Source organism: Lissotriton vulgaris, chromosome 1_2 (assembly GCF_964263255.1).
Source record: "Lissotriton vulgaris chromosome 1_2, aLisVul1.2, whole genome shotgun sequence".
Lineage (NCBI taxonomy): Eukaryota > Metazoa > Chordata > Amphibia > Caudata > Salamandridae > Lissotriton > Lissotriton vulgaris.
The window spans coordinates 92,356,390-92,378,613 of NC_141686.1; the positions used below are offsets into that span (position 1 = coordinate 92,356,390).

The 22,224-nt window shown below is 45.1% G+C and overlaps 1 protein-coding gene across 1 annotated transcript in view; it reads right to left on the bottom strand.

Annotated features, from left to right (window-relative positions):
- Positions 1-22,224, bottom strand: part of LOC147733976 (adenosine deaminase 2-like) — a 332,200-nt gene that overhangs the window by 166,984 nt on the left and 142,992 nt on the right. The window lies entirely within an intron of this gene.

The following is a 22,224-nucleotide window of genomic DNA, read 5'->3' on the forward strand; positions in this document are numbered from 1 at the left end:
ATAGCATCCCAGCTCGAAAACCCCTGCAGCGTTGTCACTCTTTTAAGTCTAGAGCCCTCCCATAGCGGTGTTTTGGGAGTCAATCGGTGTTACCACCCTATTTCCCTAGTCAGTGTTTTTTACACAGTCACTAGTGTCCTAGTTGCCGGGCACATTGTGGGTGATACTTTATCTTCGTGTAATGCATTTGGGAAGCTCTTATCTCCAATTGGTGCACTGTTGAATCTGAACTCCAGGTCTTCCCAGTCTACGTGTGCCCAGTAATTTACCACACTCACTTGTGCCACCTCTTAGTATTTCAGTACGGTGGGCAAGGCAAAACCCCCCTCGTGTTTTGATCATTCGGGTTCCCCACAAGGGGTTGTACTCCAGCCCACAACAAAAAAAAAACGAGCGAGTCTAGCCTTGCAAAGAATCCCTCCTGAATCTTGTGTGGGCAATTTTGAAGAATATATCAAAATCTCTACCATTTTGAACATTGCCACCTTACCCAACATCGAGATTATCAGCCACTGTTAATGCTTTACTTCCTGTTTTAGTCTCCCAAGTTGGGTTCATGGTTTGTCTCATAGAATAGGTCTGGAGTGTGTGTTATCCAAAGCCCCATGTATTTGAATTGGACTGTCTCCAGATTTAATGGTAGACGAAGTGGACCCTCCCACCTGTACCCCCCAATTGGAACAATAATTACATATCCAAGTTGATGGTAAATTTCGAGTGCTCCCCAAATATATGGAAAAGTCTCCCAGTCTGTCCAGGTTGTGGCCTGCGTTAGTCAAATATAAAAGAATATCATCAGCATATAGTGAGATGATTTCGTCTTCATGCCCACATCCGGGTCATCCCCACACCTGTGCATCCACACATACCCACACCACCAGGATCTCTAAAGCGACCGCCATCAGCATTGGCAAAAGTGGGCAACCCAGCCTAGTGTTCTTGCATATGTTGAATTCCCTCGACATGTGACCCTTCATTCTCACTCTTGCTGTCATATAGCAGTCTAACCATTTAAGAATTTTAGGGCCAAGTCCCATTTTGGCTATTACCTCGAAGAAGTAGGTCCATTCTACTAAGTGGAATGCCTTATGTGCATCCAAAGAAACAATTATTTTCCCTATCGGTGAGTTATGGGCAACTTCCAGATTTTTATGTAATTTCCTTAAATTTAACCTGTCACTACCTCTCAATTATTCTCCAAATTCTGTTTTCACTGCTCTTACCTCTATTCTTTCTCTCTCCCTATTCTCCAGTCATGTTAACAGTTTACCCATTTTGTTCCCCCCTTCGTATATATGTTTTTGCTTCACTAAATAGGATGTTCTTGCCTCGTGCTTCGCCACCAGCAATAGGTACTCTGCCCTTTTGAGTTCCATGCCCATCTTGTTCAAGAGGGTTGGGTTGTCTTCATAGTCCCTCTCTAGGTTACTTAGGGGTCCATTACAATGTCGGGCGGATCGCCACCGCCATGGTGGCGGTGGCGATCCGCCCGACATAAATGCCCGCCCGCCACCCTTTTCCCCCACCACGTTACGATGGCGGGGGCGGACCGCAGCGGAGGCAAACACCGCCCACCACTTTTCCGCCCCGGTCGCCTTGCGGCCGGGGCGGAAAAGGGTTCATATGGTGGCGGTGTCTATCAGACACAGCCAGCCATATTTGGATGCTTGGAAATGGGTGCCTTTCCACGACTGCGATGCCGCCACGGAAAGGCAGGCTGTCTTTGCTCTGGGGGGCCCCTGCGGGCCCCCCTGGTGAAGTCCGAGGTGGGGGTGCACAGGGGGGGTACCATACCCCCTTCATTTGCATGTACAAAGCAGCAGGCACCGCGCAGTGCCTGCCGCTTTGTATATGCAAATGTGAAAAAGCATTTTTAGCATTGTGGCGGGCGGTGCAGAGTGCACCGCCCGCCACAATGCTAAAAATGAAGGATGTGCCCGCCACTGTGGCGGGCACATCCTAATTCCCCCAACGGGACCCCTGCCTTTATGGCGGGCAGTCCAGAATACCGATAGGGTGGCGGGCGGACAAAGTCCGCCCCTCATCCTAATGAGGCCCCAAGTTCTTCTTCCAGGGTGGATAGCCTGGCTAATCTTTCCCTTCTGTCCCCTATTTTCCCTGTCAAAATTGCGGCCTTATACGCTTCCCACACTACCATTGTGCTTCGCAATGAGGCAGTGTTTTCCCTAAAGTAGTACTTGGTCACCTTATCTAATGACTTAATTTCCTGCTTATTTGCCAAATGCCAGGATTCCATTTTCTAGGACCCTTTAGGTTTTGATATTTTAGCGGCAGCAAGGGGGAGTTGCCGCTAAGGCCCCTGGCCAGGTAAGTTGCTTCTCTAAATCTGTTGTGCGAGACCCCATGGTGATGAGATAGGCAATCTGTAAGTGCATATTGTGCCCCCAGAATAAAAGGAGTACTCTGTCTCCGAGGGATGTAGGGCTCTCCACACATCAAACATGCCTAACACTTGTGTGAAGCCTGCTAGTTTCCCTCTGGTTGTTTCCCCTTCCACCTTCGCACTCATCCTATCAAGGCTTTTGTCTAACACCAGGTTGAGGTCTCCGCCCAGCAGCACTAGCACTGACCCTGTCTCCAGCAGTATGTTACTCACTTTCCGTAAAATGGCCATCTAAAAGCCCAGAGGGGCATGTTCATTGGCTAGAAGAATGTCTTGCATATTTGCACTGTATACCATGCATTTGTATCTGCTAAGGTGTGTTTTGTGTGAAATTGAAGGGTTTTCCTTACTGGATCATTACCCCTCTAGAGCTCGAGGAATATTGCACATATCCCAGTCTACACCGATGCCTCGCAGACAGGGTTCCGTCCCAAACATGGGATGGAAACGGCCTTGCTAGGCGTGACAGAAGAAGCTAGGCGGATTCTGGATCGAGGAGGATCAGTGGCGGTTATCCTCCTCGATCTGAGTGCCGCATTCGACACGGTATGTCACAAAACTATGCTGTGTCGACTCTCCAATTTAGGAGTGTCCGGGGATGCTCTGGCCTGGTTGGGATCCTTCCTGAGTGGAAGGACTTTCCAAGTCTTTGAGGGAGATTCCACCTCCATAAGCAAGCCTTTGGACTGTGGGGTTCAGCAGGGCTCGTCGCTGAGCCCCACGCTGTTCAATGTGTACATGGGACTACTGGCTGAGATCATCCGCCCATATGACATTAAGATCATTACATATGCGGACGATACTCAGTTAGTGGTATCCCTTGCACAGAAGAACAGTGATCTGGCACAGACCAACCTGGCGGCATGCATGGAAGAGGTCAGGAGATGGATGACGACATCCTCTCTTAAATTCAACGGGGATAAAACCGAGCTTATGCTACTCGGCCCCCCAGCGCTGCTCACTATCGACCGCTTATGGCCCACCAGCCTGGGCACACCACCTACCCCGAAAGATAACATAAAAAGTCTAGGGGTTTGGCTGGACAAATCTCTAACTCTCAATACCCAAGCAATGAAAACATCTGCAATCTGCTTCGGGCTTATCAGGATGCTCAAAAAAATCCTTCCACTCTTACCTTTTGAAGCCAAACAGATTGTGATACAGGGCCTAATACAATCCCGACTCGATTTCAGCAACGCCCTGTACTTGGGGGCACCGGAATATGTGCTGCAAAAACTCCAGCGGGTCCAGAACTGCGCTGCACGCACACTGCTTCAGATCCCACGTAGAGCATCAATAGAATCCGGGTTGAAAACTCTACATTGGCTCCCCGTCAGAGAGAGAAAAAAATTCAAAGCCCTGTGCGTGTCCCCTCAAGCCTTTTGGAGAGCCGGTCCCAAGATCAACCATTCCCTCCTCTCCCCTTACTGCTCAAGCAGACAACTTCGCTCTACTCACGCTTTTTTTAGCTGTAGTCCCCCGGATCAACAGATCAAGAGCAGGAGGAAGATCCTTTTCGTTCAACGCGGCTAAGTTGTGGAATTCACTCCCTGTACATCTAAGATCGAATTCCAACCTCCTATCATTCTGCAAACAGCTTAAAACCTTCCTCTTTACCAACTGAACTCTTCTCCAAGCTGTTGCTTCTTGAGGCACAATTTCTTCTTTCCCAGCGCTTGGACGCCTAAGGGCAGCAGTCGCACTCAATAAAATCCCTTTTCATTTCATTTAATTTCATTTCATTTCATTCATTCATTTATTTCATTTAATTTCATTTCATTTCACCTCCCGTGCCCTATCTGCTGTGTTGCATGTCAGTGCTGTGTCTTGCAGGTGCACAACATCTGGTTTAACTCTGTTACTTTCTGCCATAAACTCAGTTTAACTTCATCCCCCAGGCCATTCACATTCCATGATATAAAACGTCAATGAGTGTGTCATAGTGAAAACAGACAATCCTCCCCCATTGTGTAGTGTTACTATCCTTATGTGTCCATCGTGATCGATCGCGGGTGTATTTGCTGCTGTAAACTCAATCAATCAGGGTTTGTAAAGCACGGCTGCTCACCTGTGAGGGTCACAAGGCAGTGTGGGGGGAGGGAGGGAGCAGTGGATCAGACTTAGTTCTGAATTCAAACGAAATGCCAGGTCTTGAGGTCCTTCCTGAACTGCGTCAATGGGAGGGATTTCCTGAGGTGGATTGGCCGTGTGTTACATGTCTTGGAGGCGAGGTAGACGAAGGACACTCCTCTGGTTCTGATCTGGTTCTCCAATTGAACTAACCCCCCCACCCTACCTCACTGTGCAGTGATTGTAAAACTAAACACCCCCCCAATTCATGGTGTATGTGGATCCCAAACCTAACTATTATAACTAACTGATGCAATCTTCACTGGGGTTTGGCTGTCTGCCTCTCATACTCTGCCATTTTCACAACAATATCCCTCTACGTTTAGTCCCTTTCATGAGAGCACCGTACCAGTCTTGCCCCCAGGCCCACCAATGCCTTGTTCTTCCTTACCACACACTGCAGACCATCATGAACCACGCTACTCCAATTGATCCGGCATCATAGGCGTCTCCTGCAGCATCTGGTTGTCAGCCGTCACATGCTCGCTTTCAGTGTGCTCCAATCAGCTATCATCCCCCTCAGGGGCGAGGGCTCTCCACCTGTTTGCGCTGAGAACATCTGCTGCAGCTCTTTGACCATTTGTTCCTGTGCTGCCTTCATTTGTGCCTTGGTTGGGGAGGAGGCAGTGTCCCATCCCCGTTGCTTTTGCGCATACTTGGTGCAGGCTTCCATCCTCCATCTCCCTCTCCCCCTGGCGGTAGGCCCGACCACAGCCCCATGTACTCAAGCCAGGACCAAGCATCATGCGCAGTTTGGAAATAATGAGCCTTCCACTTGTGTTCCACTCTCACCGTAGCCAGATAAAGAAGCAGGTATCGGAGCCCTTTTTGTCTAAGCACTCTTTTGATGGGCAAGAACGTACCTCGCTGTCTTTCGACCAGAGTGGTATAGTACAGGTGTGTAGGAGGCTGGCTTAGTACATGGTGCACACTTATTTAAGTGAAGCAACTTGCACTAATCTAAACAACACTTAAGGTAATTTTAGTGGTCTTAGACAACCATAGAAAGCTATCCAAGTGGTAGCTGTAGAGAGAAGCATTCAGGCCTATCTTAAGGAGTGTTAAGCAGCTTGTTTTACCAGATCTAATCATGTAGTGTGGGTTAAATGAAAAGCCACACAGGGTATATATAAAAATATATCTATTTGTTTCGCAACACTCACCAACATATTAGTATATCTCCTACCCGGAGATATAAAAACAATAATACTTCAATTGCTATAGGTAAGTAAGCACAAAATACAGTGGTTACTAGTGGGAGACCAAGCCATGTATTAAGCAAGTGGAATGCAAACTGCAACGGAAATCAGGACTTGGATCAGGAGACATAGTAGGAACTGTGGACACAAGAAGGCACCCAAGGTAAGTACCCAAGAACCCCACAGAGGCTGACTGCAGAGAGGAAACACAGCTGCGTGTCTGAAAGAAGTCAATGGGGAAGTGGCAGTTGCAGTTTTAAAGAAGAAGGACCCTTCCTAGTGGACCCTGAAGAAACCTTGTAGAAGACAGAAGGTTGGAGAGTCACCCCGTCCGTGGATAACCCAGGAACCAGGATACCTACACCAAGGAAGCCGGGAGCCTAATTGTGAAGTGACATCGGAAACTGCCATAGACCTCAATGGGTAGATTCTTGAAATTAAGAACCTGTAAGCAAAGGGTACAGTGTCCATGCAACTCAGAGATGACCAGGAGGCATGTAAGAGCAATGCCCACCAATGACAGACGGTTCAAAAGGTGCACAGGCAGAATATTGAGTTTTAAATATCGACATACCCAAATATCGAGTTGGAAATATTGTGATTTAGAAATATCGACAGCAAGAATATTGTGGTCAAGAAGTTCTACTTTAAGGTAAGAAATATCGTTTTTGAAAATATCGAAGTTAGTAATATTGTTTGCAAAAATATAGTTGTTTAAAATATCGATTTTTAAATTAGTGTTATATATTTTAGTATGTATTTTAAAAGTAAGTGGTGTGTTTTTAAGTATAAGTATTGCTTTTGTTTTTTAATATATGTGCTACATTTTTAGTCGTTATTAATATTATGGTAATTACATTATGTGTTTTTCAGTTCAGTAGCGGGATGTGTGTTTATATTGGAATAGGGTGGGAAGTAATTTAATTATAAGAAATTAATAATATTTTTTATTTATTAGTATTCATTTAATTTAGATTTTATAGTGTGAATTGAGGAATCATTTTATTATAAATTAATTATTAATTTGTTGGTAATTTTTAATAATTAATTAATTGGTAATTTTTTTAATTTTGTTATTTATTTTAGATTTTAGTAGCGGGTTGTGGGTTCATAGAGAAATAGGTTGGGAAGTAATTTAATTAGAATCAAATTATTATTATTTTGTATAGAATAATATGTATTTAATTTATATTTTATAATATTATTGTGGAAATTAATTTGTTATTAATTATTCAATAATTAGTTCTTAAGTATTATTAATTAATTCGTAATTATGTTATTTGTGTCATTTTTGTAGGAACGGGTTATGGGTTTATAGGGCAATAGGGTGGGAATTAATTTAATTTTAATATATGTAGTATATATTAATATGTATTTAATTTATAATTTATAGTGTTGTCTGTGGGAATTAATTTATTAATAATTTTTTATCAATTGCTTGGTAATTATTAATTAATTAATTGCTAATTAATTATGTTAATTGTGTCATTTTCTAGGAATGGGTGATGGGGTTTATAGGAGAATAGGGTGAGAAGTGATTTATTCATAATTAATTCATAATTAATTGTTAACTAATGGTCATTAATTAATTCAAAATTAACTATGGCAGTTGGTTAATTTATTTGAGATGTGAGTTGTGGAGTTATTAGTGGTAAAGGGTCGGAAGTAAATTCTTTCAATTTAATTAATAAGTTGTTAATTGATATTAATTTAATAATGTCAAATTAGTCATGGAAATTGTGTAACGATTTTTAGGTGTGTGTTGTGGTGTTTATTGTGGTAGAGGGTGGAAAGAATTTTAGGTTTCAATATTTATTAATTAGTTGCTCATTAATATTCATTAACTTCTAAAAATGTGTGGTAATTGTTTATTTTTATTTTGTGTGTGGATTTTAGTTTTATAGGGGTAATGTTTGGTGAGTAAATTAATTTGTATCAGTTTGAATTTGATTTTTTAATTAATGATATTTGTTTATTTGATAAGAAATAAAAAAATAAATTTATGTAACAATTAATGTTTTTGATTATAACTAATTTCTATTAAAAATACTTATTTGTTTGTAAATTATTTAATTATTTTTTTAAAATAATCTTTTTAGGTATTTTTTTTATTTTTTTTTACATTATAATATGTTTCAATCTTTTGTATTTTTTTGGATAATCAAGTTTGATTATAATTTTTGAAAAAAAAGCAAACAAATCTTCAGCACACCTCTTACAAAATAAAGTATGAAACAGCCTCCAACAAGCAGTGAAAACTACTGTCACGGTAGGACTAAGCAGGCGAGAAATCAATACCTTATTACATGGAAGAGCCATAGGAAGGAGTTTAAAACAGTAGGTTCAGCCATTTACCCCAAACCTTGTGGAATTTCTCTGGGCAGCCACGAACCTCATAGAGGGGTTCCTACTGTGCCCCACACCAATCCGTTCCTTGGCGCCATTTTCTCAGGGTAGGGGGGATGGCCTCAGCCCAGGCCGCCACAATGTCACGCTTGGCCACGGCGACCGCCATTCCCAGAAAACATTTATCCACTCTAGAGCCGTGTAAGCCATCAAACACACCCAAGAGAAGGCGTAGGGGGTCATGGGAATCTTTTGTAATTTGTTATTGTCGCGATCGCTCTCGCCACCACGGCGAGAAGGAGAAAAGGTAGAATAGCGCGATCTCTCCAAACGGACTACATGTCCCAGAAGGCCAAGCGGCTCTGGAAGGCAGGAAAAAAGGCTGAGCCTATATAAGCTCCTCCCCTGCAGCAGGTAGTTGCTTGACAATTGTTATTGTGGTTTTGGTATTGGCGGAAGGTGTTGTCCCCGCCGGATGTATACCCTAGACACCCCGCGCAGACGAAGAGCCTGCGAGGTCAGAGAACTCAAGCCCACACCGACGAGGAGCCTGCGAGGTCAACGGATTCAAGTCAACGCCGATGAAAAGCCTGCGAGGCCATAACCCTCAAGCCAACGCCGACGAAAAGCCTGCGAGGTCAGAGGATCGGTGAAGTCTTCCTGCTGCCATCGCAAGTATACCAAAAGAAGAACGGGCTCGTTCTTCTTTACAAGTCTTTTCTACTTTCTTGATATTATTCCGCGCGATACGCGTTCTGAGTTCCTTTATCCCCCCAGAATTTCCCAATTTAGTGAGAAAGAATTCTTACCAGATTTACTTTTCTTTGAACCATTAGACAACACGTTTGTTCCCAAGAATTATTGAGAACAAAGAATAAACACTTTTCCGTATCAGAGGGTAGAAGAGCCTCACTGGAAAATACGCCATTGAAGAAAGTGACGTTAACTTTCTACTCACACACCCGGGTACCTCGGATTGAGGAACTGCATGTTTACGTTTACGACGAGATAGCGTTACCTCTGGTAAGTGTATTAACTTGGGGCCAGGGGAGGGAATTGACATTAAAGAGACAAGGTACTCATTCCTGCCCTTTGTCTCTCCACGCTGCAGTACGTCCCTCCACCGAGATCTCGTGGATCACTCAGACCAGACCCAGAAGGCAGTACCCCTAACCCCGGCTCTTCTACACCTTATCACCTCCTGGCTTCTCGCAATACTCACTCAGAAGGTGATTAACACATCACCTCTGGGTGTTGTGTTTAGACAAGTCGAGGGGACTTTCATCCCATCGTTCCTGCTGGCCAGATCCATAAGGTTAGTGGCGCGCGGCTGTTCTTGCGCTGCTTACAATCCCGACAGATTGTCAAGCCCAAGAATACTAACCAGCCCGGACGATGGATGCCGATGCTACCCTCGCTACCTTGTTGCAAAGTTTCTGAGAACTGCGACAGGAGGTCCTTACCTCTCGTGCAGAAAACCAAAATTTATACCACGAAGTTTCTCAGATGCGCAAAGAGTTGTCTGACTTGGCACTTAAGGAACCAGGGGTGAGACCTATACTCAAACCGGCCACGTTACCCCCACCTGCTTCATCCCGGTTAGGGGGTTATTTTTTGCCTTTGTCTACTCCCTCTACAACCACGGATGCCTTACCCACTGTTCAGATAATCCAGAACACTGGGATACCTCTTGCTCCACCGGAGAGGTTTTACGGGGATCCTCGAAAATTCGAGACATTTCTAAATCAGTGCCGTCTTCATTTCTTGTGCAAGCCCGCAGTCTTTCAGGAGGAAGCGGCTAAAACGGCATTTATGATGTCCTACATGGGAGGGAATGCGTCAAGTTGGACCATACCCTTGTTGGAACGTAACGACCCTGTGTTACATAACTTTCCTGATTTTTGTCTCGAGTTGAGTAAATTATTCGACTGAAAATCTCACATGTTAACCCTTGACCGTGAAATAATGACACTGAGACAGGGTTCGCAAGATCTTCTGTCATATATTACCACCTTCAATCGCCTCTTAGTGGAAACAGACTGGCCAGTGGAAAAGCGGATTTCCCTCTTTTATCAGGGTTTAAGAGGCGAATTAAAGGATGTGTTAGCCCAAGTGGTACAATTACCGACAACGGTATCTGAACTTATTGATCTGGCCGTCCAGTTAGACCATCGTCTGCTAGAGCGAAAAGGAGAAAGACCCAGAGGAGACAATCGATTCTACTATCCTCTTACCCGACCAAGAACAGGAGGAGAGGAGAAAACTAAGGTATCAGAAGAGTCGGAACCAATGCAGATCGGAGGGATCAGAGGCCCCCTTATCCCAGAAGAAAAGGATAAAAGGAGACGTCTTAAGCTTTGTCTTTATTGTGGGAAAGGAGGACATTTTATCAAGGAATGCCGAGCCCGGAACCACGTTCCAGGACGCTCTACCCTTCCTCGAGTCCAAGCTACTATGAAGAACGCCGAACAGTCGGAAAACTGAAGATCTCAAATCAGACGGAGCTCTCTGACTTGAGATGCCAGCTTTCCATGATCTCCCCCGTTCTTGCTAAAACCCTTCATCCCGCAGTGGCCCACATGAACGTGAGTGTGTCTCTCTGGATTTCCTCTCGAGACAAACTACAGATCGATGCCCTCCTTGACTCTGGGGCCACCGGTAATTACATCGATCAAGACTTTGCGTTACGGATGGGCATCCCGTGCAAAAAGAAGCCTCGACCCAAAGCAGTAAAGGCAGTGGACGGCACAGTCCTTTCATCAGGCCCGGTGGCATATAACACCCTTTCACTGTTGATGGAGTTTGGGGTGGACCATCAAGAACAGATACAATTCGACCTGATTGACGCCCCGCAATTTCGCCTCATCCTAGGTATGCCATGGCTTACCCTACACGATCCTTTTGTGAGTTGGTCATCCCGTACGGTCAATATGACCTCTCTCTATTGTAAGGAACATTGTACGAATCATGAACTCCTTCCTTCACTCACTGAACCCTCACCTGCCACCTATTTGGCGAATGCCTGCACCTTTGAGAAGTTTTGTTGTGCCACAGCGCTTCCCGTTGAATACTAGGAGTATAAGGCCTTGTTTGACAAACAAAAGGCAGCCCAGTTACCACCCCATAGGGTCTATGACTGCCGTGTTGACCTGGTACCGGGGGCGGATATCCCCTGCAGCAGGGTATATGCTCTGACGGAAAAAGAAACCCAATACTTGAAAACATATATTGAGGACAACTTAGCAACCGGGTTTATCAGACACTCAACCTCCCCTGCGTCCTCGCCGATGTTTTTCATTGCCAAGAAGGACTGTGATGAGCTAAGACCCTGCATAGATTACCGCGCCATCAACAAGGTAACGATAAAAAAACGTTATCCCCTTCCCTTGATTCCGGTCTTTATGGATCAATTGAAGGGAGCACGATATTTCACAAAGCTCGATCTTCGGGGAGCCTACCACCTTGTTCGAGTGCAAAAAGGAGACAAGTGGAAGACGGTGTTCAGGACCAAATTCGGTCTATTCGAATACCGGGTAATGCCCTTTGGTCTCTGCAACGCCCCCGCCGCCTTCCAATTCTTCATGGACGAGGTGCTGAGAGGATGTTTGGAGTCCTACTGTGTGGTCTACATCGACGATATTTTGATTTATTCGACAACAATGTCCGAACATATCGTCCATGTAAAGACAGTCTTGCGGAAGCTACAACAAAATTTGTTGTACGCTAAATTGGAAAAGTGCCTTTTCCATGTTTAGGAAGTCGCCTTCTTGGGGTACATTATAGACGCCCAAGGGTTCAGGATGGATATGAGCAAAGTTGAGGCGATCCTTAACTGGAAGACTCCGCAGAATGTTAAGGCTGTGCAAAGTTTCCTTGGCTTTGCCAACTAATATCGGCGCTTTATTCGGGACTTTTCAAAAACCATCCACCCCATCACAGCCCTCCTAAGAAAGAACATACCGTTTGTATGGGGAACAGAAGCGGAATTATCCTTTCAACTTCTTAAGGACAGGTTTACCCAGGCACCCGATTCTCAGACATCCGGATCCTCAACTGCCATATATCCTAGAGACTGACGCCTCCCAATACGCCCTCGGCGGAATCTTGTCCCAAAGACATCCCACCACCGGGCAGTTGCACCCAGTGGCCTACTATTCGAAGAAACTTACACCCTGTGAGATAAACTACACCCTCACGGATAAAGAACTCCTTGCCATTAAAAGGGCTTGTGAAGACTGACAACACTATCTCCTAGGTGCTTTGCACACAGTTGAAATCATCACGGATCATCGTTATCTGTTGTTCCTCAAAACGGCTAAAGCTTTGACTCCGAGACAGCTTAGATGGACCTTGTTTTTCTCCGACTTTGATCTCATAATCAAATACAGGCCCGGGTCACGCAATGGGAAAGCGGACGCCTTATCCCGTCTAGGAGAAGAAGAAACTGTGGAACCTGAGGAACCCCCCTATATCCTTCAAGAAGCAGAATGTTCCATAACCTCGCTTGCCCTGGTCACGTCTGAGGACTTTTTGGAAGATGTGAAAGTGGCCCTCACTGATCTTGATATTGCCTCTTGGATACAAGAGGAGCCAGAACACCGACATACGGAAAACGACCTAGCATACCATTTTCATGCGTTGTATATACCCCAGATTGCGTTGCAACAACAGGTGTTGAAGTGGGCGCATGATTCTGTATTGAGCGGACACATGGGCATATACAAGACCACAGCCAACGTGGAACAATCCTTTAGGTGGAAGGAGGTACGAGCTGATGTAAAAGAATATGTAAAGACCTGTGCGATTTGTGCCCAGGGCAAATCTGTCCATACTAAACCATCAGGCTTACTCCATCCTTTGCCCATTCCACCTAAACCCTGGCATACATTATCCATGGATTTTATTGTAGAGATGCCTCCCTGCGTCAATCAGACGGTCATCTTGGTGGTAGTAGACCATCTCACGAAAATGGGTCACTTTATTTCTTTACCGGGTCTACCTACGTCTGTGGAGTTAGCTAAGGTATTCCTCCAACACATAGTGCGGGCGCATGGATTGCCGAGTGTGCTGATAACTGATCGTGGCACGCAATTCACATCACATTTTTGGAAGGCTCTCTGTGCCATCTTGCAAATTGACGCAAGATTATCATCTAGCTACCATCCCCAGACAGATGGTAAAACCGAACGTCTGAATCAGACCCTGGAGCAGTACCTCCACTGTTTTACCATGCAGAATGCCATGGATTGGACCACACTTTTGTGGTTGGCGGAGTTCGCATATAACAATGCTGTTCATACCACTTTGGGGTGTTCTCCCTTCTTCTGCCTTTACGGTTTCCATCCGAACATGCTTCCGTTCGACTGGCCTGCGGAATCCTTGGTTCCCACCATACATGAACATCATGCTCATTTGAGGGCCATCCTAATCGATGCTCGGAACTGTCTGGAGATTGCACAAGCAGCTCATAAACTTTTTGCTGATCGGAAGAGGTCCGAGGAGCCGGCTTATAAGGTGGGGGACAAGGTGTGGCTTTCCACAGGTAACATACATCTGAAAGGGGTAAATAAACTTAAGCCTAAGTTTGTTGGTCCTTATGGGGTCTGTGAGGTAGTGAATCCTGTGGCCATGAAACTGTCCCTGCCTGTTTCTTGGTCTATCCATCCGGTGTTCCATGTGTCCCTCCTCCGGCCCTGTCCGTTGAGTATGCGGTTGCCGGAGCGTCCCCCAGCTCTGGAGGTGGAATGCCAGGAGGAATATGAGGTACATCGGGTTCTGGACTCTCGTATGGTACGTCGCAGGGTCCAGTATCTGGTTGATTGCAAAGGGTACGGCCCGAGGATAGGACATGGGAACCTGTGGACCATTTGCATTGCCCGGATCTGGTTGCTGAATTCCATGAGCATTTCCCTAGTTAGCCGGGCCGACCGCCGGGACGGCAGTCCTCGAGAGGGGGTTCTGTCGCAATCGCTCTCGCCACCACGGCGAGAAGGAGAAAAGGTAGAATAGCGCGATCTCTCCAAACGGACTACATGTCCCAGAAGGCCAAGCGGCTCTGGAAGGCAGGAAAAAAGGCTGAGCCTATATAAGCTCCTCCCCTGCAGCAGGTAGTTGCTTGACAATTGTTATTGTGGTTTTGGTATTGGCGGAAGGTGTTGTCCCCGCCGGATGTATACCCTAGACACCCCGCGCAGACGAAGAGCCTGCGAGGTCAGAGAACTCAAGCCCACGCCGACGAAGAGCCTGAGAGGTCAACGGATTCAAGTCAACGCCGATGAAAAGCCTGCGAGGTCATAACCCTCAAGCCAACGCCGACGAAAAGCCTGCGAGGTCATAGGATCGGAGAAGTCTTCCTGCTGCCATCGCAAGTATACCAAAAGGAGAACGGGCTTGTTCTTCTTTACAAGTCTTTTCTACTTTCTTGATATTATTCCGCGTGATACGCGTTCTGAGTTCCTTTATCCCCCCAGAATTTCCCAATTTAGTGAGAAAGAGTTCTTACCAGATTTACTTTTCTTTGAACCATTAGACAACACGTTTGTTCCCAAGAATTATTGAGAACAAAGAATAAACACTTTTCCGTATCAGAGGGTAGAAGAGGCTCACTGGAAAATACGCCATTGAAGAAAGTGACGTTAACTTTCTACTCACATACCCGGGTACCTCGGATTGAGGAACTGCATGTTTACGTTTACGACGAGATAGCGTTACCTCTGGTAAGTGTATTAACTTGGGGCCAGGGGAGGGAATTGACATTAAAGAGACAAGGTACTCATTCCTGCCCTTTGTCTCTCCACGCTGCAGTACGTCCCTCCACCGAGATCTCGTGGATCACTCAGACCAGACCCAGAAGGCAGTACCCCTAACCCCGGCTCTTCTACACCTTATCACCTCCCGGCTTCTCGCAATACTCACTCAGAAGGTGATTAACACATCACCTCTGGGTGTTGTGTTTAGACAAGTCGAGGGGACTTTCATCCCATCGTTCCTGCTGGCCAGATCCATAAGGTTAGTGGCGCGCGGCTGTTCTTGCGCTAGTTACAATCCCGACAGTTATATTTGTATATGTTTTTTTTTTAACATCTTTTGTAGTGTAGTTGATACTTTGTTTGTTTTTAATTTTGAATTGACTTCAGAGGAAATATACATTTTTATTTATTTTAACATTATTTTTATATATAAAAAAATGATATTTTGTACGTCGATATTTTTTAAATCAATATTATTTTTCCGATATTTTTTTACTTTACATTATAAAGATAAGATGTTGATAATTTTGACATCAATATTTTTGTGTCGATATTGGTGTATGGGGATATTTTTGTAATCGATAATATGTCAGTGATCTGGTTCAGAAGAGTTGACGGTGACCTTGTCACTGCAGCTGTGAGGACCAGGCGATGCTGAGGAAGACCAAGAACCATGCACGAGCTGTCCCATATTGGGAGTCAGTGAATAGGTGGTTGGTATTCAGTGGGAGCACTTGGCAGCTGTAACAGGCATGGAAAGCGAAGATGGAGCAAGGGACTCCCCACAATCAGGAGATTCAGAGCAGGCCCCAAGCAAGCAGAAGAGCCCACTAAGGCAGGAGAGCACCCACAGGCCAAAGGCACAGGAGTTGCAAGAGGACCTCGAGAAGCTCACCAAGAAGGAAGGCCCACGGTGCAGAGGATGCAGTGAAGATGCTGTACTTGGCAGGAAAAGATGCTGGAGGCTAAAGCTTCCTGTAGCCCGAAGATCTCTGGAGGCCAGCGCTGACAATCCTTGGCAATGGCAAGTCACAGGGATTTGGTCTGAGAGGTTCCAGCTGGGGATACTGGCCTCCAAACTGCAGAGAGGACAGGTCAGGCTTCGAGGGAGTTGCAGAACCAGCACCTATGTTGTGGAGCCTTTTGAAATCATGGGATGTCAGGAACAGCAGACCTGTCAGCTTCATTGTGTTATCTACAGATGCAGGGGAGTGACTCCTTCACTCCAAGGGAGATTACTTTGGGTGTCCTTGATGACCACAGGTCTGTTGAAGGTCTTGGAAGAAGCACAGAGACAGACAACAAAGAAGACTTGCAGAACAGCGACACCAGGAGCAGCAGGAGACTTCCTTGATGCAGTCTTGGTACCAGGCAAAGTCCTGCGAAGTCCAAGTGTCCAGACATTCAAAGAGTGGCGTGATTTCTGGCTTGAGTCTTGTCCCACAACAATTCTGAAGAGCCAACCACAGGTAAGCTCTGAGGTACCCTAGGGAAAGGGTTGGAACAAATCTGGGGTCCCTCCCAGAAGAGGGACTGGACAGAGGGAAGAATACTCCTTGCCCTTTGTCCAGGTTCATGCCAGAGAGGAAGCCAACTAGTTTCAAATGGAGTATGCAAGGAGGGCACCAAATGTGCCCTTCAAAGCAGTCTTGTGGCTCTGGCAAGCACCCCCACACCAAGCCAACACACCAAATCCTGTTTGGGAGGTGGTCGCACCTTCCTGCAACAGGAAACCTATTGTTCTACCTTCCCCTGCTCGAGCTTGGTTCAGCAGCAGGAGGGAAGAATTGTGAATGTGGTCAGCAGCAGCACTAACTTGCTGTCAAACCCGGAAAAGCTGTAACCTCGAGTACAGGAGAGTACCCCAAGGGAGCCCCCCAGTACATGGGATCATACTTCCAACACTGGAATCAGTGTTGGGGTATGATTCCAACATGTTTTATACCAAACATGACCAAGTTCGGTACAGCCACTATATAATTAGATATCTTGTAATGACTGATGTCCACTGTATGTATTAAAAATGGCGACCGCACTTACAAAGCTTGGAGAATCAACTCTGGGGTTTGTAGGGGTGTCTTGCTCATGCAGGTTTACCTTCACACTTATAACCAAACACCGTGCCCTCAGGACTGAAAGGCCTGCCAGAGGGGTGGACATATAGGTTTTAAGTGCAGTGACCTCAGATATCGGAAAACTTATATAACTGTTGTGAGGGGTACTAGCACCAGCTTACAGAGGCTGCAATGGCAGACCTGTAGTCACAGTTTGAGTGGTCTCTCATGGGTGTCAGAATACATTCTGCAGCCCATGAGAGACCCCTAGTGTACCCATGCCCTGGGTTCCTTAGTACAATATACTAGGGTGGATGGATGAGTGAAAGAGTGGATGGAGGGATGGATGAGTGAGTGAAATGATGGATGGATAGGTTTGGATATAGATGGGAACACTGATGGATGGACATACAGAATGGTGACTGAATGATGGATGACATTTATGGATGGATGACAGAATGTAAAGGAATAACGGTGGATATCAGCAGGTGGATGGGTGGATGAAAAGATGAATGGATAGATGCTCAAATGGAAGAGACAAGATAGCTCTTCTGGGAAGGGTTGCATTTGCAATGACTTGCTTGGCCTGCTTTGTGCTATAAAAGCTTTGGTTCAAAGTGGGGGGCATTTTAATTGTCTGGCTATCCAATGCCTATGTGTGACATTTCTGTATTTGCACTGTGTTCAATTATGGTATTTATACATCATCTATATGACATTTTGAGTGCCACCCAATTGCTACTTAAATGTTACACTAGTAATTGTAAATTGCAGCATGTTTTGTTTTAAGTGTCAAGTTCTTAGGGGAGCCTTATATTGCCAGGAGCTGCGCTTGAGGTGTATATTGTGCTTGTAGCAATAAGCAAGGTGTCCAAAATAAACTGTGCAATAGTCTTTTCTCTGTGCCTTCTTCAAGAGCACTGCAGAGAAAAGCACCTTTGTTACCTCTGTCAGCCAGTGCTAGCCTCCTGGTATGGCAAACTTATTGCAGCTCTATACAATACCCTCATAAACAAAGTCTGACTCCCTATTATAAGTCCCCCTTATTAATACACATATAATGCGCCCCCTATAGTGAGTCCTCCACAGCAGTACCTTGTTGGAGGAAGCACAATGATTGGGGTCAGGTTAGCAGGGTGCTAGTCAAGTTTGTCAAAAAAACATACTGACACCAGCTAAAAGTGGTAGAAGTGTACTTAATGGTCTTTTATAGACCTGGTGCCTGCTTTCTTGCAGCCTGAATGATAATATCCCTATCCCTGAAGTTCATGAGTCGCACAATGAAGCACTCGCTCCACAGAGAAGAACTGAGAGGGTTTGACCTTGTAAAACAGTCTTGTCCAGCCACTCCATCACAAAGAGCTCAGTGTTTCGTCCCTCAGATTTTTCTCTGGCACCCCTACAATTTGAACATTGTTGCATCAGGACATTCCTTCTGCATCTTCCAGTCTATTCTTTATCGTTTTATCTTCTTAGGAATGTCTCCTTAGGAAAGCGCACTCTCTGGTAAGTTCTTGCACTTAGTTGGTACTTTGATTCCTCCACCCAGTTAGTAAGTTTCCTGTGATCATATCTCAGCAACTCCACCTCCTTTACCTCTGGGATTCTTGTTTCCAGTGATAGCTTTGTGTCTTTAATAGCTTGTATGATTACGGCTGTGTGTGCTGCCAATGATGTCACATCATCTGCCATTCCAGAGTCCTCCGCCCACAGGCCATTGGCCTGTCCGCCCGAGCGGGCCTTCTTCGGCTGTGAGGAACACACCATGCTCCCGGCTGGCCCTCTCCCTCTGTTTGTGTGTCACTCTCACTATTTAAGAGGATAGCCTAGCTGCCCAGGGTCTCAAAAGGGCGGCGTGAGTGAAGGGAGAGCTTTTACATAAAGGTGGAAAGGGCTCCACCTCTTCTGCAAGCAGTCTACACACTTACAAGGCTAGCCACTGCTGCTGCGTCCCCAATCAGATCCAGTAGCAGTCCGGCCAAAGAAATGTTCAATTTTGTGAATAGCCTCAGAATCTGTGCTTGCAACTGATCTTTTTGAAGCTTTAATTCACTCTGTGAGAAACCTGCAGAGAATTTCCTTGGTGAGGTCAACGATATCTACTTTAATTTTCTTTCAACTGCTTCTGATGTCTTGATGCTGCCAACTGCCATTAATCCCAGAGATTTACTGAACTCGCTCACTCGCTTGAGTTCACCTTCCTTTCTTTACTAATGTAGTTTAATAAAATCCGGGACCCCATTATTTCTGGCATTTTATTAAGCTACAGAGGTTTCTCCTACCTCTGGGCTTAGAGATGGTGAACCTTTCTCTGTCTTCTGTCTCTCTGGCCACACTTGGAAGCATGCTAAAGTTATCCCCCTTTTGAAAAATCACTCTTTGGGCGCATCCAAGTCATAACATTTCCGTCCTATTCATCTCCTACCTTTTCTGGCTAAGGTCACTAAGAAACATGTTCACAGTATTCTGACTACGTTTTTGGAGGACAATCACATTCTTGACACCACCCACAATTGCTTCAGGTCTGCACATAGTACTGAATCTGCCCTTCTTGTGGTCACCAAGAATCTCTGTGGCGCCTTAGATGAGGGCACCTCCTCATTCCTGATTTTGCTTGATCTAAGCACATCTTTTGATACTGTGTCTTATAAGATCTTGCTCCAGAGCCTGCAAAACATTGGCATAGGAGGGTCCACTCTGACCTGGCTCATTTCTTTTGGAGCGCTCATTTCAGGTTATTTTCCCTCCATATGGCTCCCAATCCCATGTCATACATCATGGTGTTGCCCAGTGTTCTGCATTGAGACCTACCCTGTTTTGTAGTGTAGTTCCTATATTCCCAATAGGCTGTGCGCATTGGAATATTATATCCTATAGATTTGACGTAGGACTTATGTCGACTAGATCTCTATCTAATATATTAAACTTAATTGTGAGTGTCAGCTAGCTCAGAGGTCACTAGAAACTTTCTTGAATAAACAAGAAGGGATTAGTTTCTGACAACCGCATAAACATGATACTTTGTTTCCCCAAGAATAAACGTATCTTCAGAGTCGTGGAAAAAATAGATAGATATTTTACTCAGTCAATCGTGCATGCTTCGTTTCATCAGAGGTGCAGAGAAATAGAGAGATGGGCGTTTTCAATAAAAGGATTTATTGAACAGTCTTCTTTCTCATGCAAGTAAAGTGAACTGCTACAATCGTAATACAGGTTGTAAAGTATAATGCGTACAGCGAGAAGAGTATAATAAAATAATACTGTAAAAGCATTGTATGCTTTCTAAACCATAGATAAATACATAAATAACAAAGGCTAAAAGTACTCAACTGATGCTTCTAAAATACACCTACCCCAATGTACCTAACCTAAGTCTAGTACGAGGGAAGAAGTAAATGTGGTGTAGCATAGGTTTAGTTTCTTTGACAAGAATCTATCCAAGATTTCTCTTTAGGGTCTAATCAGCTCCATACCTTAGTTTAGAATGAAGGAGGTCTGGTATCTCATGTCTCGGGACTCGATATACCAACACCCCGCGAGGGGAGCTTGGAAAAACACTGGAGCTGGATTCTCAGCGAGAGAAATGCAGCCTCTCGATCAGTGCGTCAGCTGGAGGGTCGGCTTCCTTCGGCACTTGCTGTAGCGAGCTGCATCGGGCAAGTAGATAGTCGAGCTGCTCCGAATCACCATGTAATAACGTCATCAAAGAACCCCAAGGGAATGGCAGTTCTTTGAAAAATCCATGAGTTCTTGGACAAATCAATATTCAAGCAAGGGGATGTCCCTGACTGCTTAAGCCAATTTTCCAAGAAATCATTGTGGCTTTCTGGTACGGGTGGAAGTAGCCATGCCTGTATTTGGACTGAATGGGCTATGTCTGAATATGGGTATGATTTCTGTGCCTATATTAGGGCAATGTGAATTGTACCAATATAAAGGTATGAATCGGGAAATTTCACTCGGATCCTAAAACACCATACAACAGTTTAATATATATGTACAACCCCTGGCACAGGTTAATAAATCTCTGGGACTCGCGCTGGTGACATATGTTGATGACACTGAGCTTATTTTTTCAATTTTTTAAAATAATTTGCATGGCGGACAGTTTTCAAAAAGGAATGCTTGCAGTGGCGGAATGGATGAATAACAACTCTCTTCACCTGAATCCAGAGAAACGTGAAATATTTCTGTTAGGCAAACACGTTCCTTCTTGGGGCAATCACTGGTGCCATGCCTTCCCCTAAGCCAAAGTCCTCCATCAAAAATGTAGGTGTATGGATGGACAATATTCTGTCTTTTAAGGCTCAAGCAAAGACTGTATCCAGAACTTGTTTTGGGCTCTTGAGATCCCTCAAGCCCATCCTGGTTTTTCTTATTTCCCCACTCGACAAACTATAATCCATGCAGTAATCATTTCCCGTTTGGATTATTGCAATGTTCTGTATTTGGGAGTCAATGAAGTAGTCACCAGAAGTCTTCAGCTGGCTCAGAATTCTGCAGCCAGGATGTTATTTTCTCTTCCCAAATTCTCTTCTGTCTCCACTTTTCATTGTAAGTTGCATTGGCTCCTAGTGGATAAGCGTATCAGTTTCAAGATCCTCTGTACTGCTCAAAAGATTTTGCATTTTATGGGGCACCAATTTTGTCTAAAGTCATTGCATCTTACCCGCCCACTCAACCCCTGCATTCTGTAGTTCTCAATTTAACTGTCATTCTATGAGTTAGGATAGCCAGAGAGCGTGGGCGCTCTTTCCACGCCTTGTCCCCTTCTCTCTGGAACTCTCTCCCCCTTCTATTAGGAAAATCCAGAATCACCTTCTCTTTAGGAGATTTCTTAAGACCTTGCTCTTCTCCATCTAGCCTTTTCCTTTTCTCTCTGTAGGCAGCCGTTGGCCACACGGTTTGTGGGGTATAGCGCTGGGTAGACCCTTGCAGGGCAGCAATGCGCTTTACAAACTGTCAACATAACATAAACAGGCAAGAGAATAGATGTGAAAACATTATGTGAAGCAAAAGTTTAATAGCATGGCAATATTGCTAGCTGACTTTTAACCCCTTTCGTGCGTGCGAAATTTCTGCGCTGTGCGGGCGTTTCCATTAGTGGGCGGGGATTTAGACAGCCGGAGGCCATCCTGCGCACACGCACTCTGGCCATCACAAGCATGGAAGAGGTTAAGTGTGGGTGATTGAAACACCATATATTAATCTTCAGCAATGGGTCCATGATCTTCACTAGTGACTGTTGTAAAAACTATAGACATAAAAATCTATTTCTGGTTGAAACTTACGCCCCTGGTTTCGGCTGTAGTTTTGATGTCAGTCTTTTAACTGACTGTGCT